This window comes from Scyliorhinus torazame, chromosome 13 (genome assembly GCF_047496885.1).
Source record: "Scyliorhinus torazame isolate Kashiwa2021f chromosome 13, sScyTor2.1, whole genome shotgun sequence".
Lineage (NCBI taxonomy): Eukaryota > Metazoa > Chordata > Chondrichthyes > Carcharhiniformes > Scyliorhinidae > Scyliorhinus > Scyliorhinus torazame.
The window spans coordinates 170,598,161-170,624,678 of record NC_092719.1 but is presented as its reverse complement, the minus strand read 5'-3'; the positions used below and the strand labels follow the sequence as shown (position 1 = coordinate 170,624,678).

The 26,518-nt window shown below is 45.3% G+C and overlaps 1 protein-coding gene and 1 pseudogene across 9 annotated transcripts in view; both read left to right on the top strand.

Annotated features, from left to right (window-relative positions):
* slmapa (sarcolemma associated protein a) overlaps positions 1 to 26,518 on the top strand; it is a 383,477-nt gene that overhangs the window by 22,283 nt on the left and 334,676 nt on the right. The window lies entirely within an intron of this gene.
* On the top strand, positions 19,613 to 19,813 carry LOC140388687 (U2 spliceosomal RNA; annotated as a pseudogene).

Genomic DNA, 26,518 nt, shown 5'->3' with positions numbered 1-26,518 from the left:
GTTCCACGTGATCAGCCGGGTTGGGGGGCTTCCTACCCCCCCCCCCCCCCCCCTTGTCGATTCGCCATCCCCTTTTTCCAGCTCCTCACCCGGTTCCCACACAGCTGTATCTCCCCCAGGCGGTGCCCCCCCGCCCATCCCCTCCCATACCAGCTCCCCCCTCTCCCCAGCAGCAGCAAACCAGTAATTCCCCCCTCCCACCCCCCCGCTAGATCCCCCGCTAGCGTAATTACTCCCCCCATGTTGCTCCCAGAAGTCAGCAAACTCTGGCCGACCTCGGCTTCCCCCCGTGACCTCGGCTCGCACCGTGCGACGCCCCCTCCTTCCTGCTTCTCTATTCCCGCCATGATTATCATAGCGCGGGAACCAAGCCCGCGCTTCTCCCTTGGCCCCGCCCCCAATGGCCAACGCCCCATCTCCTCCACCTCCCCTCCTCCCCCCATCACCACCTGTGGAAGAGAGAAAAGTTACCACATCGCAGGATTAGTACATAAAACTCCTCTTTCCCCCCCTTTTTAACCCCCCTCTTCGCCCCCCACATTCGCCCCACCACTTTGTTCAAATGTTCTTTTTAATAACCCGCTCATTCCAGTTTTTCTTCCACAATAAAAGTCCACGCTTCATCCGCCGTCTCAAAGTAGTGGTGCCTCCCTCGATATGTGACCCACAGTCTTGCCGGTTGCAGCATTCCAAATTTTATCTTCTTTTTATGAAGCACCGCCTTGGCCCGATTAAAGCTCGCCCTCCTTCTCGCCACCTCCGCACTCCAGTCTTGATAAACGCGGATCACCGCATTCTCCCATTTACTGCTCCGAGTTTTCTTTGCCCATCTAAGGACCATTTCTCTATCCTTAAAACGGAGGAATCTCACCACTATGGCTCTGGGAATTTCTCCTGCTCTCGGTCCTTGCGCCATCACTCGGTATGCTCCCTCCACCTCCAACGGACCCGCCGGGGCCTCCGCTCCCATTAACGAGTGCAGCATCGTGCTCACATATGCCCCGACGTCCGCTCCCTCCGCACCTTCAGGAAGACCAAGAATCCTCAGGTTGTTCCTCCTTGCGTTGTTCTCCAGTGCCTCCAACCTTTCCACACCTTGTTTCTGATGTGCCTCATGCGTCTCCGTCTTCACCACCAGGCCCTGTATGTCGTCCTCATTCTCGGCTGCCTTTGCCTTCACGACCCGAAGCTCCCGCTCCTGGGTCTTTTGTTCCTCCTTTAGCCCTTCGATCGCCTGTAGTATCGGGGCCAACAGCTCTTTCTTCATTTCCTTTTTGATCTCTTCCACACAGCATTTCAAGAACTCTTGTTGTTCAGGGCCCCATGTTAAACTGCCACCTTCCGACGCCATCTTGGTTTTTGCTTGCCTTCCTTGCTGCTGTTCTAAAGGACCCACTGCAATCCGGCCACTTTCTCCTCCTTTTTCCATCCGTATCCAGGGGGGATTCCCTTCTGGTTTACCGCACAGTGTTTTTAGCCGTCAAAATTGCCGTTGGGGCTCCTATCAAGAGCCCAAAAGTCCGTTTCACCGGGAGCTGCCGAAACGTGCGACTAAGCTGGTCATCGCCGCACCCTGAAGTTCTTAACTGTGCATATTAATAGTTGACTACAGCGAGCCATGCTACTGAGCCCAATTGTACCTTTACCTGATGCCCATGGCTCAGGTAGCACAGCTTAGTTTTGAAAAAAAGGCTCTTATTTTTAGCTTTTGTGTTTTAGACTGTTGGAGCAATTTCTTTTTCTTGCTAATATACCTTGATAAGTTTGTAACATGCTCAGGTAATGAACAAAACCTACTCTAGGGAACCATGAGGTTAATTGTGCTTTCTCACTGTTGAAAGTAGCATTGGCCTTCGCAGTATGGACTACACATTGGAAAAAATGTGACTGTCCTAGCTGAGTGGCTCAGCACTATGCCACAGCCACATATCACCATTTGAAGATTGCAGAATTTTCTATCCTTTGTGTTTTTCGGGTTGTCAAACATTTGACTACCAAAAACAACAACAATTCATATGGTCAAAACTTTAGGTTTCAAGTTAATTGTGTTTCTCTTGAAGAAAATTAGTTTTGAAACCGGAGAAATGTTGCTGTGAAAGAATAAATTTAGCTTCACAAATTGAATAAACCATTGATGTGTTACTGGTATTCACAGCCCAGCATCAATACTGCTGTTTCAGTTGCAAGTAGGCAAAAATAAAGCACGTGGTGGGAAAAGGGGCAGCACGGTAGCATTGTGGGTAGCACAATTGCTTCACAGCTCCAGGGTCCCAGGTTCGATTCCCGACTTGGGTCACTGTCTGTGCAGAGTCTGCACATTGTCCCCATGTCTGCGTGGGTTTCCTCCGGGTGCTCCGGTTTCCTCCCACAGTCCAAAGATGTGCAGGTTAGGTGGATTGGCCATGCTAAATTGCCCTGAGTGTCCAAAATTGCCCTTCGTGTTGGGTGGGGTTACTGGGTTATGGGGATAAGGTGGAGGTGTGGACCTTGGGTAGGGTGCTATTTCCAAGAGCCGGTGCAGACTCGATGGGCCGAATGGCCTCCTTCTGCACTGTAAATTCTATGTGAAACTTGCAGAGAGTGTGTGTGCTGAATGACAGCCATAACTGCTGAAATAAGTTAATTGTTCAGTATTTTATGGAAACTGATCATATCTCCTCGCTGTTTCTGGACCTTGCTCTGCATAAATTAGCTGCTTTCCGCCAAGAAGGTTGTTGAAGCAGTTGAAGGAGGCTGGCCTTTGGATACTTGCATGAGGAACCCCTGCAGCGATATCCTGGTCTCCAATAACCACAACCATTTTCCTTTGTGCTGGATATGATTCCAACCAGTTTCCCTGATTCCATGGACTTCAATTTTACTCGGACTCCTTATTGCCATGATTGACCACATGCTGCCTTGATCACGAGCTGTCACCCTCACCTCACCTCTTTGCGTTCAGCTCCCTTGTCCATGTTTGGAACAAGACTGTAATGAGGTCTAGAGCTACGTGGACCTCATAGAACCCGGCCTCTGAGCGGACTGTTGGTGAGGAAATGTCACTTGATAGCACTGTCAACAACGCCTTCTGTCATTTGGCCAATGACTAATAATAGACTGCAGGGCCTATAATTGCCCTAATTGAATAGGGCATACCGGGGCAGTTTTCAAATTTGCCATGAAGATACCAGTGTTGCAGGGTTACTGAAACAGCTTGGCTAGAGAGACAGCTATTTCTGGAGCGCATGTTTTCAGTGATATGGCTAGGATAATGTAAGAACCCATCGCTTTTGCCATTTCCAGTATGTTCAGCCATGTTTTGATGTCGCTTGGAAAAAATCAAATTGGTTGAAAACTGCCATCTTGTGTTGCTGGAAACATCAGGGGACAGGATGGATCTTCCATTTTACACTTGCGAATGAAGATTGTTGCAAAAGTTTCAGCCTTGTTTTGCACTCTCATGCTGGACTCCACGTCATTCAGGATTGGGATTTTCTGACTCCTCTTCCCATTAGTTTAATTGTCCACCATTATTCATGACTGGATGTGGAAGAACTCTATAGCTTTGATCTGAATATTGATTGTGGGATCACTTCGCTCTGTCCGTAGAATGTTGTTTCTGCTGTTCAGCATGAATATGGATTGTGTTGTGGTTTCACTAGGGTTTGCACCTAATTTTCTAAAAGTTCTGGTGCTGCTCCTGGAATGCATGTTTACACAGCTCATTGAAACCGTGTAGGTCCCCTGGCTTGATGGTAACAGTAGAGTTAGGAATATGCTTGTCCATGAGGTTACAGATTATGATGGAATACAATGCTGCTTCTAATGCTCTCAGCACCTCATGGGTGCCCAGTTTTATGTTGCTGTGAGTGTCCTCAATATGAATATGCAACGTCGTCTCCACTGTACGGTAGACACCCATACCAATATTATCACAGACTCATCTGTGACCAGTAAGTTAGTGAGAAGAATGCCAAGTCAGGTTTTCCCTTGTATAAGTTCTCTTGCCACCTCCCCGAGGCCCTGTGGTGGTTGTTTTATATTCTTCCATGGAATGTGGTATCACTAGCAAGGGCAAAATATATGACCAATCCCTAACTACTCTTGAGAAGGTGGTGATAAGCCACTTTTTTTGAACAACTACAGTTGATCCTGAGTAGGTAGTATACACACTACTGTTCGAGAGGGAGTTCCAGGACTTTGACCCAGCAACAGTGGAAAGAACGGCAAAATAGTTCTAAGTCAGGGTGGTTTGGAAAAGAACTTGCAGGTAATGCTGTCCCTATAAACCTGCTGCTCTTATTCTTCATGATGTTAGAGTTTGCTGGTTTGGAATATGCTATTAAAGGATCTATTTTCAGCTGTAGTTGCCAGATTGGGGAGGAACTTCCCGTAATAGTTTACGAGGCCAAGAAAAGAACGAAGATGCGAAGTGTCAGTCGGGGTGGGGGCCTGTTGAATTGCGCGCAACTTCTCTGCGACGGGGTGCAAACCTTCGCGGTCCACCCGATAACACAGGTAGACTACTTCCTTCGCCTGAAAGATGTACTTTGTGTGACGTAAACGGACTCCGGTCTCCGAAAAGCGTCTAAGGACAGCCTCCCAATTTTCCAAATGTTCCTGCTCAGACGTCCCTGTAATCAAAACGTCGTCTAAGTAGACAGCGACATGCGGTAAACCTCTCAAAATGCCCTCCATGACATGTTGAAAAATAGCGCAGGCAGAGGATACCCCAAAGGGCAACCATGTCTCTTCATACAGGCCCCGGTATGTATTAATCGTTACATATGGCTGGGAGGCAGGGTCCAGCTCCAACTGTAGGTAGGCGTGCCTCATATCTAATTTCGTAAACTAGAGTCCGACTGCAAGCTTCGTGTAGAGGTCCTCTATGCAAGGCATTGGATATTGGTCGTGCCGGGAAGCCGTATTCACTGTAAGTTTATAGTCTCCGCACAAGCGAACTGTGGTGTCTGGCTTCATTACAGGTACAATTGGTGCTGCCCAGTCAGCGAAACGGACGGGCCTGATAATACCCAAAGTCTCCAAATGAGTGAGCCCCCCTTCTACCTTCTCGAGCAAGGCGTAAGGCACCGGGCGCGCCTGGAAATAGCACGGTGTGACTCCTGGTTCAATTTGGATACAGGCTACGGCCCCTTTTATTTTCCCAAGCCGGGCTGGAATACATCTGGGTACCGTCCTAGCACCTCAGTCAACTCTCCAGAAACTGCAGCCGCAAATGCTGCAACCAGTCTCGACCCAACAGGCTGGACCCATGGCTGCGCACCACGATAAGTGGGGAAACGCCCCTCCTGGCGTCCATAAGCAACAGGGGTCATTGTAGTTCCTGCAATGTCCAATGGTTCCCCCTTATAGGTGGCCAACCTGGCCTGTGTGTCGGTTAATGTAAGAGTCTGTATACCCTGCTTGATGCGGTCGAATTTCCTCTGGGCGATCACGGAGACCGCGGCGCCAGTGTCCAAGTCCATCTCAATTGACCCATACTGTCACCTTAATGGGGGCCACACGGGGAGCTGCCACACAATGCAACTGCAGGCAGTCGTCCTCCGTTTCCACGTCCTCGGGAGTAGTCGCTGCAGGTTCATTCAAATGGAAGGCTGGCCCCAGTTTCTGTCGGAACGTCAGCGCCTCTGGTGCCCCCAGAACCGGCGTCCGGGACGGGGTCGGCGCCCACAAGTCTGACACGAACATGGCTCCTCATCCATTGGTTCTGGAGAAGGCTCCCTTCGGGGAGGAATGTCCTACGGCCACTGGCGTCGATCCGGACGTTGCCTCGCCCATGGTACCTCAGGGGTGCGGGGGGACGCTTTTGGACGGAAGGGGTTGCGCCCCAAGGCATGCACCTACATTCCCTGTAGCTCCTGCACTCCCTGTTCTGCACTCTCTCGGGACAATTCTATTTGAATGGCCTGCTGAAAAGTCAATGTTGGTTCAGCTAACAACTTTCTCTGGGTGGCCGCATTGTTAATACCGCAAACCAAACGGTTGCGTAACATTTCTGACAAGGTCTCACCATAGTCACAGTACTCCACAATCCTTCATAGCCTGGATAGAAAATCGGCAAGGGATTCTCCTGACGTCCTCTCAGCAGTATTAAACCGGTAACGCTAGACTATCGTGAACAGGGTTGGGTTAAAATGTTGCTCCACTAAGTTCACAAGTTCATCAAACGTTTTGGTGTCCGGCGCAGCTGGGTACATCAGGCTCCTAATCACCCCAAACGTATGCGGGCCGCAGGCGGTGAGCCATATGACCACCTGGCGCTCGTTTTCGGCGATGTTGTTTGCCCGGAAATAGTAACGCATCCGTTGTGCGTACTGGTTCCAGCCTTCCAGCGCAGCGTCAAAAACATCCAAACGTCCATACAGAGGCATGGTATAATAGAAAACAAGTTCCATCCTGTATCCAACAAAAATCCAGGGAGGTGGCTTCAGCAGTGTAGACAGCTATTCACTTTAACCCTCGTCGCCAGTTTTGTGAGGGCCACGAAGAATCCAGCACGAGTTGGAAGATAGAAAGAAATAACATTTATTTACAATAATTATATATATATATATATATATATATATATATATATATATATACACAGCAGCAACAACTTCCTTGCTGCTCACTCTCCTCTAGCCGGTTCCAAACTGGCCAGCTTTATTTCTGCAGGGAATCTGCTAATGATTTATCCGCCCCCCTCATTGGCGAAGCTCATACTCCCAAAGGATTGTGGGATTGCCATTAGTCCCCAGCCAGTGGTAAGCAGGCAGGTTGTAACAAGCAACAGAACCCTTTTGAGTTCCCAAGAGTACTGATGGAACCCCGGAGAAACATCCTTATTATGTTGCAGAGTTAAACCACCAACAATTGATTTGTTTTTTGTGCAAATGACAAAAACATACAGAAACAAAATTATGTGAATTCTTTCTATTTCTTGTGTGGTGACTGGGGGATTTTCAAAGTAACTTCATTGCAATGTTAATGTATGCCTACTTGTGACAATAATAAAGATTATTATTATTGTGTTTACATTTATTAAAAAGTTCTCTTATTCAACAAAGTGCTTAAGCCGTCCCATTTTTAATGGGAGGAGTGATGTTGCTGCTTTTGTACACACACATACTACACCATCTGGTCACCTTCGCTCTCGCCTTGCCTGGAACTTGTAAGTAGCAGCAAAGTCAGTATTCAAACTGGTCCAATTAGAAGCCGGCTTCTCAGTGCATTGACTACTGACTGATTGACCAGTGTTCCTACCAGTAGCCAATGCAGTGTGAAAATCGCCTCCAATTGGCAAAGCTGGAAGGAAAGCTTATTTGAAATTACAATGGCCAGTCCTACCGCACAACCTCTTGATCTCTCCCTATAGAACTCCAGGGTTCCACAGAATGTAGTTTGGGGGAAACTGCCTTGGGCCATTGTAAGGGAGATGTCAGTGTTGCAGTTGTACTGAAACAGCTTGACGAGGGCATGGCTAGTTATCAGGGCCCATAGCCATTTCTTCATATGTCTTTCAATACTGATGCCACCAAGCCACTCGGCAATGGTTATTTAAGTCCAAGTACCTACGTGCTCTTGCTTTGTTATTGTTTCTTCCAACATGGAGGATTGCTGATTCATTGGTTGAGGGAGGTTGGTTGATGATGTCTGCCAAATATTTCCTAATCCATGTTTGACCTGAAACCGTGATATTTCACGGGATCTGTAGTGGAGGACCTCCAAGGCCATTCTCTCCCAACTGTATACCAGAGTTCCACCATCCCTGCTGGGTCTGTTCTGCAGTGGGACAAGACGGACCTGAGGATAGCATAGAACACTGACTGAAAGGTATGTTTCTGTGAATTTGGCTAGCTCAAGCTGTTGCTTGACTGGTCTGTTGGAAAGTTATCCCAATTGACTGGGTTGGTTCTGAGGCTAGGAGTTTAATTCTGTGCCCCCGTACTTTCACTCAGCAAACATATTAAATTGCAATAATATTTGCAGTTTTATTAATTATTGTCACAATTCTTTTGAAAGTGCGATCTGCTATTGCGACTTGTGAGTGGTACTAACAGTACTGTTTGTCTCAGGTAGTGTATTATAGAACATACAGTATAGAAGGAGGCCATTCGGCCCATCGAGTCTACACCGACCCACTTAAGCCCTCACTTCCACCCTATCCCCATAACCCAATAACCCCTCCTCACCTTTTTTGGTCACTAAGGGCAATTTATCATGGCCAATCCACCTAACCTGCACGTCTTTGGACTGTGGGAGGAAACCGGAGCACTCGGAGGAAACCCACGTAGACACAGGGAGAACGTGCAGACTCCGCACAGACAGTCACCCAGCAGGGAATCGAACCTGGGACCCTGGCGCTGTGAAGCCACCGTGCTAAACACTTGTGCTATTATAAATGCTGAAAGGAGGTGGCAAAGATGATCTTATTACAACAATACTATAAGTATGCAAAAAATGTTCTTCAATTCTTTTATTTTGCAGCATTTAGTAGCTCGTTTGTTGTGACTGAGAAGGAAAATGCCTTTTAGCAATTCACAATCTTTTTCATTCAGTGTGAAGCTACCAAAAATGTAGCTGATCAAATAATAGGTTACATTGTGAGATTATTTGATGGAGTGGGGGGCATGGTGGTGCAGTGATGAGCACTGCTGCTTCACGGAGCCAAGAACCTGGGTTCGATCCCAGCCCCGGGTCACTGTCTGTGTGGAGTTTGCACATCTCCCCGTGTCTGCGTGGACCTCTCCCCTATCACCCAAGAAGATGTGCATGGTAGGGGAATTGGCCATGTTAAATTGTCCCTTAATTGGAAAAGAATAATTGGGTACTCTTAAATTTATATTTAACAAACTGCGCAGAAGGTATTTTGTGTGTGCCACAGCAGTAGAGATTTTAGTTATTTTTTTCTCTCCCGCACCACAGGCCTCTTTCTGGGATTTTGATGAAAACTGAATCCAAGGTCTTATAGGCTGTAAGGCATAGTTGCACAGTGATCTTGCTGACTGAACCATTAAGCTAGTGTTTAAAAATTAATTTTTGGAATGTCGGTGTGTCTAACCAGTTGACATTAATTGCTCAGCACTATGCAGTTGTGGTAGATCCTTTCTTGCAACACTGCAGTCCATGTGATGTGCTCCCATCATGCAATGAAGCAGAGCTCCTAGATTTTGACCCAGTGTTGATGAAGGAATACATGTTCAAGTCAGCATGATGTATGTGGCTGAAGGGGAATTCTGGTGGTGATGGTTTTCCCATGCACCTGCTGCCCTGTCCTAGGCTACGAAAGTCATGTGGTTGCTGTTGAAAACAAATTGACAAGTTGCGACTGCATTATACCCTATACCACTAGATGCTAGTAGTGAATGGGGTTCCAATCAAGTGGTCTGCTTTATTCTGGATGTTGTAAAACTTTCAAACTGATCCCATTCAAACAAATGGAGAGTACTGTCATGGCACCCCTGATTTGTGCCAACAGTTAGAGGAGAAGCTTCAGGGTGTCCAGAAATGAGTCATTCACCCAGATTAACCAGCCTCTGACTTACCATGGCATTTATATATTTGGGCCAGTTGAGGTTCTGACCTGATGACGCCCCACCTTCAAGATGTTGATAGTGGTGGACTAAGTGATATAAATGCCCAAAGTCCAAAGATGTGCAGGTTGGGTGGATTGGCCATGCTAAATTGCCCCTTTGTGTCCAGTTAGGTGGGGTTACAGGGATAGGGTGGGGAGCGGGCCCAGGTAAGGTGCTCTTTCGTAGGGTCGCTGCAGACTCGATGGGCCAAATCACCGTCTCCTGCCATTCCTCGTAGGAATCCTATGATTCTTTGATTCTATGAAATGCTGTTGCATAACAATCGTTCATGGGTCGGCTCCCTCTTATTGAGATGGTCATTGCATCACACTTATGTAAAGTATACAGACAATGGGAAGTGTTCCATTTCCTCTCATGGCGGTTGGAAGATGAGGAAAAATTGGACTAGTTTGCAAAAACATGATTTGGTCCCCTTTTTATTATGCTACCTTTTGTTCTGAAATTCCTATCTACATACAATTGCCGATGTAAACATGTCTCAATGAGGGCATAATTACAGTGTGTCAAGCTTGCCTAGGCACTTTCCCTTATACATTTATAACAAAGGTAAAAAAGAAATGGGACTTTACAGTGGAAAAAGTTGACCGGTAGTACAAGCAGATGTGATTTCAATAGATATAATATTACCATTTTGTCTGAAAGTCCACTCACGCACTTCCTCATTGTCACAAATGAAGACATCTGGCACAACTAGATTCAACTTTTTTGGACAGCACGTGGAGTATTTCTGCTGAGATCGCTTCTGTTTTTCCTTCATTTAATTTAAAGTACATATTCTTTAGAATTTAGGGTCATGGCTGTTTTGAGAAAAAATTTAATATTTGCCCGCAAATGTGAAATACAAAGTGTTTCCAGGAGTGTTTCAGACCTTGGCAGTACCATCAAGGAAGTTTACCTATGCTTCTGTAGTATGCATACATGCACATACAGAAAATAAAGAACATACGATTAGTTATTTTTGGTTACTCTACTGCATTTCTTCATGGCTATTGTTGGGTGCAAGGTGCATTCATTCAACAGGAAGCATGGATAGGGATAGGTGTTTGGAAGAAGACAAAGGGTAACCTCCCATGTTGGTAAAACCTTTGAGCTATCTTTCAAGGTAGAGTGGGTACTTTTCAGGTCCTAAAGTGGTGCATAGGCTCTGTGCATGATCTTCCCAAAAGGGAACAAAGTCCCAGAGCGAGCGTATTTAGCAGCATGTTTCCCGGCCCTCCAGTGCGGAGAAACATATGGCTATTCAATGCGACTCACTTTGAATAAGGGGCCAGAACGAGAAACGCGCAGCGAAGGCTGCACATGGCCCTGTTTTTTTTAACAATGGGGAGTTCCGCTCGCCGGACTCCCCGTTGTAGCGAGAGATTGAGGCACCATTTTGAAATGGTGTCCTGATCTCCGAAGCCACGATAAGAATCCCCGCATTCTCCCCGCATCCCCCCCCCCCCCCCCCCCCCCCCCCCCCCCCGGCCTAAACGCAACATAGGAGGGTCCCCCACCCCCCCCAACACCCATACAGGGCAACCCCAGCCGATCGCGCGCAGGCAAAAAATGCCATCTTGGTACCTTGGCAGTGTCAGGCTGGCACCACCCTGCCCAAAGGGCAGGCAGCAGGGGGCCTCCAATCTCCTTGGAGACCTGAAAAGTGCTGTTCCGTCTGATCTCCGTTTGTGGCGACCAGTACCAAACGGCGCTCGCCCGAGGTGAAGGGATTGAATACCCAAGCCTCAGGTGCCTCGGATATCTGCACATTAGAGTAAGGCTCTAATATGCAGATTTGCTATAAAGTGATCCCACCCATTGTGGGCTGGATTCCCCATGCAACTTCTCATGAGATTGCGTTGACTCTCGCTCGCTGTTGCGAGCCAGATAGATCCCGGGAGAGAGGTCTCCCAGCTTTCACCAGCCACGCTGCGCCGCTGCGAGCTGCTTTTCCAGCGCAGTGTGACCGGAAGATCACGCCTTCAATGTCTGAACGACTGACAGACTGTGTCAAACAGCAGGTTCCTTTTGGCGGTTCGCAATAGGCAGAGTACTATTTATATTCAACTAGCCTGTGCTTGCAAAACTCAGAGCATAATGTTGTTAAATGTAATTCCGTGATTGGACAGCACTTGCTGAACAATTTGTGCTAAGAATTAAACTGACAGCGAAGTTCATGTTATCAGCCAGGCTCAAAACCTGGCACACTTTTATGCTTTCAGGAAGCTACATATATTTCTAAGCAGGGACTTGCTCTCTGCAGACAAAAGGAACATGTCCAGCCATTGTGCACCCTTTGAAATTTTGCATTCTTGCATCTGTCCTGGTGACTACAAGGCAAAAACCTTCAACAGCGTTTCTCTTTGTTTCAGCGTACTCCAGTTCTTTAAAAAAAATAAAATAAAATGTTTATTCAAATTTTTCCAACAACATTTTTGGAACAATCAAACCCCCCCCCCCCCCCCCCCCACCCAATAAGAAAAAGAAGAAAGAACACAAACACCACAATCAAAAATAATAAACTACTTATACATTGGGTTTCTCCTGCATATATTAACCCCCCCCATATGACATTCAAAAGTACACTTGGGGAACCCCCCCCCACCCCTCCTGGGTTGCTGCTGCTGCTGCTGATCTCCTCCTAGATCTCTGCGAGATAGTCTAGGAACGGTTGCCACCGCCTGAAGAACCCCTGCACAGACCCTCTCAAGGCAAACTTTATCCTCTCCAGCTTAATTTTGCCAGCTCCGAAACCCCCCCCCATCCGTCCTTCCCGGGACGAACAGATGGTTCTCTCGAATCGGGGACCAAACCGAGGCTTCCTCCTCGCCCCTATGCCGTCTCCACTGCCCCCAGATCTTCAACGTTGCCGCCACCACCGGACTCGTGGTGTACCTTGTCGGCGAGAGGGGCAGCGGTGCCGTCACCAGCGCCCTCAGGCTCGTGCCCCTGCAGGATGCCATCTCCAACCTCTTCCACGCTGCCCCCTCTCCCTCTATTACCCACTTACGGATCATCGCCATGTTGGCTGCCCAATAGTAGCCGCACAGATTCTGCAGCGCCAGCCCTCCCTGTCCCGGCTACGCTCCAGAAACACCCTCTTTACCCTCGGGGTCTTATTTGCCCACACGAAACCCATGATGCTCCTACCTACCCGTTTAAAAAAGGCCTTGGTAATCATAATGGGAAGGCACTGGAACACAAAGAGAAACCTCGGGAGGACCATCATTTTAACCGACTGTACCCTGCCCGCTAGCGAGAATGGTAGCACATCCCATCTTTTGAAATCCTCCTCCATCTGCTCCACCAGCCGCGTCAAATTGAGCCTGTGCAGGGCCCCCCCAGCTCCCAGCCACCTGGATCCCCAAGTACCGAAAGTTCCTTTCCGCCCTCTTCAATGGTAGGTCGTCTATCCCCCTTCCCTGGTCCCCTGGATGCACCACAAAGAGCTCACTTTTCCCTATCTTGAGCTTATAGCCCGAGAAGTCCCTGAACTCCCTTAGGATCCGCAAGACCTCCATCGTCCCCTCCACTGGATCTGCCACATACAGCAACAGGTCGTCCGCATACAGCGACACATGTTCCTCTCCCCCTCGGACCAACCCCCGCCATTTCCTGGACTCCCTTAATGCCATGGCCAAAGGCTCAATTGCCAATGCAAACAACAAGGGGGACAGGGGGCACCCCTCCCTCGTCCCTCGGTGCAGCCGAAAGTACTCCGACCTCCGCCAATTCGTAGCCACACTCGCCACCAGGGCTCTATATAGGAGCCTGACCCAACTGATAAACCCCTTCCCGAACCTAAACCTCCGCAACACTTCCCAAAGATAGTCGCACTCCACCCGGTCGAAGGCCTTCTCCGCGTCCATAGCTGCCACTACCTCCGCCTCTCCCTCCACTGATGGCATCATAATCACATTGAGGAGCCTCCGCACATTAGTGTTTAGCTGCCTGCCCTTTACAAATCCCGTCTGGTCCTCATGAATCACCCCAGGGACACAGTCCTCAATTCTCGTAGCCAGCACTTTTGCCAGCAACTTAGCATCCACATTGAGGAGCGAGATCGGTCTATACGACCCACATTGCAGTGGGTCCCTCTCCCGCTTCAGAATCAGCGGGATCAGCGCCCCGGACATTGTCGGGGGCAGGGTCCCCCCCTCCCTTGCCTCATTGAAAGTCCTCACTAACAACGGGCCTAGCAGGTCCACATATTTCCTATAAAACTCAGTCGGGAACCCATCTGGCCCTGGGACCTTCCCCGCCTGCATGTTCCCCAATCCTTTAACCAGCTCCTCCAACCCAATTGGCGCCCCTAGACCAGCCACCTCCTGCTCCTCCACCCTCGGGAACCTCAGTTGATCCAAAAATCGTCACAGCCCCTCTTCCCCCGCTGGGGGCTCAGATCTGTACAGCTCCTCATAGAAGTCCTTAAATACCTCATTTACTCTCACCGCACTCCGCACCGTATTCCCCCTGCTATCATTTACTCTCACCGCACTCCACCTATCTCCCTCGCTGCCACCCTCTTACGGAGCTGGTGTGCCAGCATCCGGCTCGCCTTCTCCCCATACTCATACGTCGCCCCCTGTGCTTTCCTCCACTGTGCCTCTGCTTTCCCTGTGGTCAACAGGTCAAACTCCGTCTGGAGGCTTCGCCGCTCCCTAAGTAGCCCCTCCTCGGGGGCCTCTGCATGTCTCCTGTCCACCCTTAAGATCTCCCCCACCAACCTCTCCCTCTCCCTGCCCCCTCTCTTCTCCCTGTGGGCCCTAATGGAGATTAACTCTCCCCTGACCACCGCCTTCAACGCCTCCCAGACTACACCCACCTGCACCTCTCCGTTGTCATTGGCCTCCAAGTATCTCTCAATTACCCCCCGCACCCTCCCGCACACCACCTCATCCGCCAGTAATCCCACATCAAGACGCCACAGCGGGCGCTGGTCCCTCTCCTCTCCCAACTCCAGCTCCACCCAGTGCGGGGCGTGGTCTGAGATGGCTATGGCCGAATACTCCGTTCCTTCCACTTTCGGGATTAGCGCCCTACTCAACACAAAGAAATTTATCCGGGAGTAGGCTCTATGTACATGGGAAAAGAATGAGAATTTCCTGGCCTGGGGCCTAGCAAACCTCCATGGATCCACTCCCCCCATCTGGTCCATAAACCCCCTAAGCACCTTGGCCGCAGCCGGCCTGTTCCCCGTCTTGGATCTGGAGCGATCTAATGCTGGATCCAGCACAGTGTTGAAACCCCCCCCCCCCATTATCAAGCGGAAATACCCCGGTATTTCCTGCAAAACGTCCAGAGAAAATCCAAGTATTTTGCAACTTGCAAAAAGAAATATAAAGATGATCCATGCATGTTTTTTATATTCTCTATTGATATTCATTGCTTGATGGATTAAAGAATGCATGGAGATCAGTAAATAATACAACCTAATAGATCTTTAGTTCAATCTGTGGTCTCTGCTGAGTTGGCCAATCTCAGTCAGAACCGTAGTTGGAAGCTGCATTTCATCCCTGATCAGAAATGCAAAATAAAAAATCTCCTGAATTCACGTCTCATAGCTATCCGGTGAATCAGATCAGAATATGCATGCATGGAAGTCCAATTGGTCACAATGTCCTCTGCTATCAAATAGCATGCCAACATGCATCTGGACTCGTGAATAATGACCATTTGAGCGAAGTACTTGGGACATGCTGATACTCGCAACACTGAAGTGTTTAGGTGAGGCATGAAGAAAATTAAGTTATGGGAATGAATTTAGAATTGCTGACTTGTCTGATAGGTCAGTGGGTAAATACATAACATGATGTGAATCTGCAATATTTCCTCCAAAAGCAAACAGCAGAGATGTCTTAATTGGGAGTGGCCCATTGACTAGAAAGAATGAAATGAAATGAATGAAAACCGCTTATTGTCACAAGTAGGCTTCAAATGAGTCGGCAAAAGTAAGTATTGAACTCTGTTGAGTTTTTTTACTGTCTTGTAGCAATGCCAATGTTTATTGCTCATCCTTAATTATCCTTGTTAATGCGTTAGTGAGCCACTTTCCTGAACTACTGTATTCCATCAGATGTAGGTGTCGTTGGGAGGGCGGTTCCAAGTTTTTGACCCAACAAGAATAAAGGAATGGTGATATAGTTCCAAGTCAGGATGGTGTATAGCTTGAAGGAGAACTTGTAAGTGGTGCTGTTTCCATGTGTCTTCTACCCTTGTCTCTCCAGGTGATGGAGATTGTAGGTTTTGAAGGAGGTTTAATGAGTTGCTGAAGTGCGCCTTGCTGATGGTACTATTGCTGCCACAGTGCCAGTGGTGGAGGGAGTAAATGTTTATGGTGGTGGATGGGGTATCAAACAAATGGACTGCTTTGCCCTGGATGGTGTTGAACTTCTCGAGGATTGTTGGAATGACACTTATTCAGGCAAGTGGGGGTATTCCATAATTTGTAGTTTGTAGAAAGGCTTTGGGGAGTTAGGAGATGACTTATTCATGGGAGAACTCCCAGCCTTTGACCTGCTATTATAACCACACAATTTGCCTAATAGGTTCCGTTAAATTTCTGGGCAGTTAGAAATCCCAGGATGTTGACTGTGGGGGATTCGGTGATGGGAATGTCTTTGAATGTCAAAGGGAGAGGGTTAGATTCTCTTTTGTTAGGACTGGTCATTGACTGGTTCTTGGTGAATGTGAGTGTTTATGAACAACTTGCCACTTATCAGCCTGATAAAGTCTTAGGCTGAGATTGTTGGCTTCTAACAACCAGAAGCAACCAGTGGAGAGTTTTCTCCATGATTCCTATTGCCTTCAGTTTTTCTTGGGCTTGTTGATGTCTTTTTCAATCAAATGCTGCCTTGATGTCAATGGCAGTCACTTTCACCTCACCTCTGAAATGTAGCTCCATGTTTGGGCCAAGACTGAAATGAAGCCTGAAGCAGAGTGGCCCTGATGGAACCCAAACTAAGCATTCATGAACATGTTATTGCTGAGCAAGTGCAGCTTGATAGCTCTGTTGTCACCATCCATCACTTTGCTGATGATTGAGAATATCCTGAGAGGTGGTAATTGGTCAGATTGGAATTGCCCTACTTTTTGTGGACAGGGCATATCGCGTAGATGCTAGTTTTTTGGCTGTACTGGATCAACTTGGCTTGGCCTGCTGCTAATTCTGGACCGCAGGTCTTCAGTACTGAACCATGCTGTTTTCAGGGCCCTGGCCTTTGCGGTACCTAGTACATTCAGGCATTTGTTGATATCATGTGGAGTGAATCAAATTGGTTGAAGACTGGCCTCTGTAATGCTGAGATGGATCATCCACTTGGCACTTCTGGCTGAAGATGGTTCCAAATGCCTAAACTTGTCCTTTAGCAATGATGTGCTGGGCTGCCCCATCGTCAGGATGGGACGTGTGTGGAGCCTTCTGCTCCACTTAGTCATTTAACTGCCCATCATCAGTCCTGCTGATGTGGCAGGACAGCAAAGTTTTGATCTGATCTGTTGGCTGCGGAATTGCTTAGCTCTGTCTATTGCAAGCTGCTTCTGTTGTTAAGCATGCATGTAGTTTTGTGTTGTAGCTTCAACAGGTTGGCACTTCCTTTTACATCTGCCTGATTTTGGTTGAAAACCATCCTTCTGGTCATCACCCACAGTGCCTCTTGGATATCCAATTTTGAGTAACCAGATCTGTGCTACATTTATCCTATTTTGCATGATGATAGTGCCACACAACATGGTGGACAGTATCCTCAAGTGTGAAGACAGCCTCTTGTCTCGATGAGGATTGTGCATCTTGCCAGGTAGATTGATAAAGATTAGGTCAAGTAGGCTTTTCCCGCTTGTTCGTTCACTTGCCACCTTCCACCTGCCCAGTCTAGTACGCATGGCCTTCAGGACTCAGCCAGCGTGATCAGTTGTGGTGCCACTGAGCCATTCTTGGTGATGGGAATTGAAATTCTCCACCCAGAGTACATTCTGTCTCCTGCTGCTCTCCAGTGTCTCTTCCGAGTGGTGCTCAACACAGAGGAGTGCTGATTCATCTGCTGGGGGAGGGCAGTATACAGTAATCAGCATGATACTCCATGGGCCAAATCAAAAACAGAATACTGGCAATCTCGCAGGTCGGACAACATCTGTGGAGAGAGAAGGGAGCTAATGTTTCGAGTCTGAATGTCTCTTTGTCAAACCTTGTCATAACCAGACAACAAAACCTGAATGGGCATATGACTGAATCATAACTTGAAGAGCAGAGCAGAAGGTACATTATTATATTGAATGTAGGAAAATCATCCAAGTAGTTATCTGAAGTGGGCAAGGAATGGTTTTTTTCTCCAAACCTAATAGTGCAACCCGATGCCAGTCCATTTTGAACCATTCTGTACGGCAGCTCATTTGAGGTTAATTTCATGAAGTTTGTGCATGAAGATCTTTTGCCATCAATCATTTTAAGAATGAGAATATTAATACTTTGCTTTGACTGGCATCATAGAAAACTGGTTTTAGTTCTTCTCTTTCCATAAACACCCATACATCTGGATCTGCTTTGCACCTGTTTAGTCATTTACACATCTTAGTGCAGTAATTTTTAGTTTACTGTTGAGCCTGTGTATTTGGATTGTGCGTTTTGGTTAAGAAGGTTTTTCTTTTCTGAAGAAGCTTTTTGTTTGTAAACAGAGGAGCATTGATAACTGGGGTGTAGCTACTTAAATGAACTTTCCGTTGGAGCAAGTATTTGCTGAATAGGAGGATAATTCTGGCCTTGGAGTACTATTAATGAAGTCACCAAAAACTGAACGTCACACACTGAAATTTATTAAGCTTTGAATTTCTGGGATGCTGATGAACAAACGTTCAATTGTACAGTCACTATAGTTGTTTTGTTAAATCTTTGAACTGTAGGTCCTAAGTTTACCACTTAAATTCCATGAAATGTTTTTTTTAAAAGAATAAACTGAAGTTCTGGTTGACTGCACTGAGTTTTATCTATGTTCAGTTTGTGACACAATGTGGAAATATGTTTTACTTGCCTTGTATTTTCAAAAATTATATATTTGCATCCAGATTCCAAAACTTAAGTGCATTTGGAAATTGTTACTTAGTTGTTTCTAAATTCCCTCTTATAGGCACCTGAATTTGAACTTTCTCGAAGAACTGTAGCCCCCTTAACATCACTGCCTCTTTCCAAAGAAGTGGTTGATCTTAAATGGGATTTGGTGCCTGTGTTCCTAAATGTTCACATAGAATCTCTACAGTGCAGAAGGAGGCCATTTGGCCCATCGAGTCTGCACTGACCCTCTGAAAGAGCCCCTCCCTATCCCCATAACCTAACTTAACCTTTGAGACACTAAAGGGCAATTTAACATGGCCAATCCACCTTGCCTGCACATCTTTGGACAGTGGGGGGAAACCGGAGCACCCGGAGGAAATCCACGCAGACACTGGGAGAAAGCGTAATCTCCACAGAGCACAAACTACACACAGTCACCCAAGGCTGGACATGAATGCGGTCTCTGGCGATGTGAGGCAGCAGTGCGAACCATTGCTGTTTAGTTGTGTTGCAATTAGAAATGGTTTTCTGATCAGAAGGCTTATTATTGGGATATTACTGTTTTACGTTTCAACTGCAAATATTAACAAAACAATACTGAAATATGTGGTGTCCTGGTTAGGATTGAAGATTTGTTTTCTGGCCACCATGTGTTTATACAATGATTATAGTTAGGACCTTAAGATTAGAAAGCTCTTGAGTATTTTATCTTCCAGGAGTTTCCCTTTGATGTAGCTACTTTATGCTGCATGTTTGAGGTGTTACATATTCAAATATATTGGTGCAGGTCAATGATAGATAATGCTCCTTTAACTTTAATTCTGTCCTGAAAATTGAAGAAAGATTTGAGTACCGCATTTGCACCTGTCACCAGAGCAAAAGAAGTTCAACATACTGAGCAGATTTGTCAATTTGACTAAAATGTCTGAGAATTTTTCTTCTTCTTTGGTTTGGCCGAAATTTTAAAATTAACAGTTATAACATTGTTTTGGTCATTTGTTATAGACTATTTTCAGTCGCTTCTCGGCCTTTTGGCTAAGATCAAGTGTAGTATCTGCTCTGCCTTTTGGCTCAGATCTGGTATGTCTCTCCTTGTGGGGACCATGAATTGGATTCAGTTTGAATTTGAATTGGTTTTTGGAGCAGGCAAGGAGCTGGATTAGGGGTTTGTTCCTGTCCACACTCTGAGCCCTGGCTTTGTAACTCAGAAAAAGTAATTTAGAAAAACAGCAATATTTTGTATGTCACATAACTGTCAAAGAGTGGCACTTCTTAGACTTTCTTCTTTGTCCTTTTAAAGTCTATGAACCAAATGTGAACATTTTCCCCTAAATCGAGAGATGATACAATTTGTTTTTCCAAAAAGAAGTGTTTACAGTCCCTAAGATTTTCATCATGCAAAGCAAGTTTCCTAAACTTACTAGGATTTAATTAGTTAACTGTTCATTCTCTGTAGGTGGACTAGACTGATTGCTATTACACAGTGTTGGAATGTAGTCAAATAGTAAATGCAATTTGCTTTTGGTCAAGTAATAAACTATCTTCACTTTTGACCGGTTTGGTAATTTTTTAGTTGCGTTCTTTTGAGTCTGTCAATGTGACTCAATTGGCAACACTCTTGCCTTTTGAATCGGTTGACAGTGGATTCTCAAAGATATCCTTCTGTACAAGTGAATCCATCTGTCCGTTCTGACATGTTGTTTGAAACATTCTAGTAGCTAGTGACATCTCATACGTTCCATGGTTCCTACCTGTCTGTTGGTTGAGTACATTTATTGTCATGAGACACTTCCTGGAGCAAAAACAGATAACGCTGGAATCATAGTATTTACAGTGCAGAAGGTGCCCATTCAGCCCATCGAGGCTGCACTGGCCCTTGGAAAGAGCACCCCACTTAAGCCCCACACCTCTACCCTATCCCCTTTATCCCCGTAACCCCACCTAACCTTTTTGGACACTAACGGCAATCCACTTAACCTGTACATCTTTGGACTGTGGGAGGAAACCGGGGCATCCGGAGGAAACACACACACACTGGGAGAATGTGCAGACTCCACACAGACAGTGACCCAAGTTGGGAATCAAACCTGGGACCCTGGAGCTGTGAAGCAACTGTGTGAACCGCTATGCTACCGTGCTACCCAAGGCTACCGGGGAGACTAGCAGGTCAGCCAATATCAGCAGTGAGAACTAAGTAGTTAACATTTTGGGTGTCTTTTAGTGCAGGGTATGCCTGATTGCTTCCATTATACCCTCTTTCCATTTAGTAGACAGTTGAGTCATATTTTTTTCATCTGCTATTTCGCACATTTCCAATGTAAATATTTAACTACTTTTTTTGAGAATTGATCACTGTTGCAACTTTGCCAGTTTAGGCACCAAATCCAAAAAGTTTGTCTTCATAATAATAATCGCTTATTGTCACAAGTAGGCTTCAATGAAGTTACTGTGAAAAGCCCCTAGTCGCCACATTCCGGCGCCTGTTTGGGGAGGCCGCTACGGGAATTGAACCCGTGCTGCTGGTCTTGTTCTGCAATTACAATGTCTACTGTTACTTTGTCCCTCAGGCTCCCACTTGCCATCATCAAGGCTCTTTGGCCCCAGATGTTCCTACACCTTCCTCCCAATCACCATCTTCAGTTGAGAAGGCTGTCTGGGTTCCACACTTTGGAAAGGATCTTGAGGCTTTAGAGAGGGTACAGAGGAGATTTATTAGAATGGTTCCAGGAATAAAGGATTCCAGTTATGTGAATAAAATGGAAAACTTGAGGGTATTCTCAGAGCAGGGAAGACGAAGAGGAGATTTAATAGATCTGTTTAAAATGATAAAGGCTTTAGATGTATAAATAAAGAGAAATTGTTTCCAGTGGCTGATGGGTTGATAACTAGTGGGCAGTGATTTAAGGTGACTTATGAAAGAACCAGAGATGACGTGAGAAAAAACTCTTCAGGATTTGGACTGTACTCCTTAATGGGGTGAATATGAATTCAATAGTAATCTTCCAAGGATATTGGATATAAACTTGGAGAAAAAATACATGGGTACATGGAAATAACAAGGGATTGGGATAGAGCTAAGAAATAGTAACGGTAAGACATCGCTTGTTGGGAGTCTTTTATATGCCCCCTAACAGTAGTTACACAGTAGGACATGGTATGCAGGAAGAAATAAATGAGGCATATAAAAAAGCAACCCAATAATGACGGGTGATTTTAAGCTGGACATAGATTTAGATTGGCAATGGTAGCCTGGAACATGAGTTCCTAGAGTGCATTCAGGACAATATTTTAGAGCTAACTAGGAAGCAGTCTATTCTGGACCTGAGCAACGCGATAGGACTAATTAATAACCTCTTAGAAAAGGAGCCTCTGGGCAACTGCAATGTAATAACACGATAGAATTTTAGGTTTAGCTTGAAGGGGAGAAGTGTCAGTCCTAGACTAGGTTTTTAGCCTTAATAAAAGGTAATGATAAAGATATTGAAGCAGACTTAACTAAAGTGAATTGGGAACTCCGTTAAAAGGTAGGACAGCGGATGCAGTGGCAGACCTTTATAGAGATACTTAATAACTTTTGCCAAAGGTTTATCCCAGTGAGAAAGAAAGGCTCTTTAAGAAGGATGCATCTTCCATGGCTAAATTCAAGGAGAGTATTAAATTGAAAGAAACACTGTACAAATCTGCAAAGATTAGTGGTCGGTCAGAAGATTAGCCAAATTTTAAGAACCAGCAAAGAATGACTTAACAAAAAGAGGGAGAAGAAGAGTAGCAGAGAAAATGAGTCAGTAATATAAAAGCAGACAGTAAGAGGCTCTGCAAATATTTATTAGGAAAAGAGTAACAAAGAGTAAAGTTGATCCTTTAGAAATGAGTCTGGGGAATTGATAATGGAAAACAAGGAAATGGCCGAAGCTTTGAGCAGGTATTTTGTCTGTCTTCCCTGTAGAAGACTCAAAAACATCCCAAAAGATGCTTGAAAATCAAGAGGTGAACAGGAGAGAGAAAATTAAAACCATCACAAGGGAAAACTATTAGACCTAAAGGCTAACAAGTCCCTAGGATCAGAGGGGATGGAAGGTTTGAAAGGATATAGACAGGGGAAGCGAGTGGGCAAGAATTAGGCAGATGGAGTATGATGTGGCCAAACTGTGAACTCATCTACTTTAGCAGGAAGAATCGACTAACAGCATACTAATTAAATGGAGAGTTTGTAGAACTCATTGGTACACATGGTCTTGCTGTCCTGGTACATGAATCACAAAACATTAGTATGTAGGTACAGCAAGTGATTAGTAAGGCAAATGGAATCTTGGTGTTTATTGCAAGGGGGATGGAATATAAAAACATGGAAGTTTTACTGCAACTGTATAAGGCCTTGGTGAGACCACATCTGGAATACTGTGTACAGTTTTGGTCTCTGGGGGAGGTGGGGGGGGGAGAAAGGAAAGAGGTACAATTGACCAGAAGCAGTACAGAAAAGGTCTACTCGACTCCATCCTAGGGTGAGGGACATATCTTGTGAAGAAAGGTTGAACAGGTTGAGCCTACACCCATTGGAATTTAGAAGAATTAGTTGATCTTATTGTAACATCAAAGAACCTGAGAGTATTTGATACGATAGACACCAGGAGGATGTTTCCACTTGTGGGAAAGAATACAGCCAGGGGACACTGACTAAGAATAAGGGGTCTACCAGTTAGATGAGGATAATTTGTTTCTCGCAAAGGTCTGTAGTGTCTGGAATTCTGTTCCCCAGAAAGCAGTGAAGACTGGTTCATTGAATTTATTCAAGGCAGAATTAGACAGATTTCTGAAATACAAGGGGGTCTAGGGTTATGGGGGGCAGACAGCAAAGTGGAGTTGAAACCTCAACCAGATCAGATCTTAGTGAATGGAGGAGCAGATTCAGAGGCTGTATGGTCTACTACTAATCCTAAATCCTATATCCCTATGTTACCATGGGACTAACCGGATTGCTTTTCAAAATAGATAACATGGGGTCTTTTCATGGCACAATTCAAAACTTTTCATGGCATTGTTTAAAGAAAAACAGGGCAATTCTACTTATCAATATTTATTCCTCAAACAACATTAAAGGGCCTCCTCCCATGCTTCTAGGATCCTTCAATTTATTACTCGAGAGATATAGTACTTATTCCCCTTATTCTTAGTCGGTGTCCCCTGGCTGTATTCTTTCCCACAAGTGGAAACATCCTCCTGGTGTCTATTGTATCAAATACTCTCAGGTTCTTTGATGTTACAATAAGAGATATAGCAAGTAAGTTATGTCACGCCGTTATCATCTAAATACTCTCAACCCTTTCTAAATTGCTCAAATGCCGAGTGCTCCTTTGCCACCAGTGATTCGGGCTTGTATGTATTTTAAATTTCTTTTTTCTTTCACTTCTTTCTTGATACTCAATTCCACTAACTTCGACCTTTTCTTTTCCATGTATATTTTCTACTTCATGTATCTCTGCTACTGCTCATTCTTTGTGAAGAGTGAAGGCTAATAACCCAAGGAATTGCCATGGAGAGATTTCTCAATTAATACAGCTTCAGATAAACAAATATTTCCCTCTATTCTCTCAAATCAGAAGACTAGCTGCACAACATGCTCATAATAGATTTTTCTCGTTATTTTGTTGGTGTTTTTCTCTTCTGTATGGCTGACCTAAATCCATTAAAATCAACTGTACTAACAGTCTACAACCAAAAATCAGCTCCGAGTGTCTTAAATCTTGTTATTTAAAAGTAGTCGAGACCTGCAAGACTGAGGCCCCACATCAACTGCTGAGGCAAGTGGGGCAGGCAGGGAGAGGGAAGTGGGTGGTAATGGGGTTCGGCTCTCTGCTGATTGGGCTTCATCTGCTTAGAAGTGTTTGAACTACAAGTTTAAAAAAAAGACACCTACCTTTTCAAACCTTTTTTTTTTGCAGCAGAAAGCAAGTGTCCAAAGATCTGTCTTATGTCATGCCCAGCAAAAACACGCAAGGATTTAAAGGAGTTTTGCAGCTGAAAGCACTCAGTCTGAGCTCGCCGGCAGCCATTGCTGGCTCAAAGCTTGCAACCCCTTGTCTTGCGACCCATGGTTTGTGAAACCCTGCCCTACATACACTCATAAATTACTGTAAAACTTCTCAAGTCACTAGTTATAGAAAAACGGGTAAGTTCTGGTTTCTTGTCAATATTTATCCCTCAAACAACATTAAAGCTTGTTGTTTGATCATTGCAGCACGCTGCGACCAAGAAAACACAACAGTGCCTATACGTCCTCTGGAAACTAAGGAAATTTGGCATGTCCATATTGACCCTTACCAATTTTTACAGATGCACCATAGAAAGCATCCTGCCTGGCTGCAACACAGCCTGGTATGGCAACTGCTCGGCCTCCCATCCGTTGACTCTGACTACACCTCCCGCTGCCTTGGGAAAGCAGGCAGCATAATCAATGACCTCTCCCACTCTGGTTATTCTCCCTTCCAACTTCTTCCATTGGGCAGCAGATATAAAGTTTGAGAACATGCACTAACAGGTTCAAAAACAGCTTCTTCTCTGATGTAACCAGACTCCTGAATGACCCTCTTATGGACTGAACTGATTATTTCATAGATCTTCTCTACTGAGTAGTACTACACTTCTTATGCTCACCCGATGCCTGTGCCTATGTATTTCCATTGTGTATTTTATGTATGTCCTATGTTTTTCATGTATGGAACGATCTGTCTGGACTGTATGCAGAAAAATACTTTTCACTGTACCTCGGTACACGTGACAAATCACATTCAATTCAATTCAGTTTATGAGAATTAGCAGTATGCAGAAGCATTCCACTACTTCACAGCAAAGTTTACACTTTAGAAATACTTCATGAACTGTAAAACATTTGGGATGTCCTGTGATCAAGAAACAGATTTCCTTCTTTACCTCTTTCATTAAAATTCAGTAGATACAATATTCCTCACTGAAGTTAACAACTCCAATTAGCAAATGAAACGAGATATATCATATGAAAAACGTTTGAAGTATAGGAAAATCTCTTCACTGGACTGAAATGGGTCCGTATGCAAGATTGAGAACTGTTCCTAAACCGTACTTCAAAATTAGAGTATCCCATTCACAATAAAAGCAAAAAGTAGGTCAAAGTGACAAAAAATGGAAATCCTTGAATGCAAATTGAAACAAAGGGAAATCCCAGAAAGAGGAACCTTGTTCTAAGTGACTGATAATATCAACTGCAAAGATTGACATTTAATGTATAGTAAAGCCTAAAACCTTGCAACAGAGATGAGTAATATGAAGGCATTTGTCAAAGTGCCTCACAAGAAGTCTGCACCTCGGGCTAAAGTTGTTCAAATCTGGCGTTTTGTGTGGCCAGCCATTGTCTGGACAAAGCAATTTCTAGCACAATGTGAAAACATTTGGTCATTACATCATAAAGATTTGGGATTAAATCTAAATGCTGGCTGAGAAATCTGAAACTTAGTATTTAGACCGACTAGATATTCAAACTTTTTCTTTAGCCATTACCCTCTCCACAGCAAATTGAGTGATTATAATTGCACCTTGTCATCTGGCAGGACACCCTTCATGTTTATGGACATCCCATAACTGTGTTAACTTTTACAGGCAATTGTTACCAATAATTCCATTACAATCACAGTTATTAGACTAAGCTGACATTGCTCCCATTTGATCCTCTTCTTACTGTTAAGTTTTATGAAATATATATATTTTTTATGCTCAAATCAAGGGGGCATTTATTTTGACTCGTGTTTACCTTGTGATTCTGTATGAAAAACAAATGTTATTTTTAGAAGATCCTGCACAGCTGTTGTTCACACAGTTTGCATCTGGTTCACACCCAATATGCTCTTGTGAATATTTTTCTGTGTGGTTTGAATGATTGGCATTGATATAT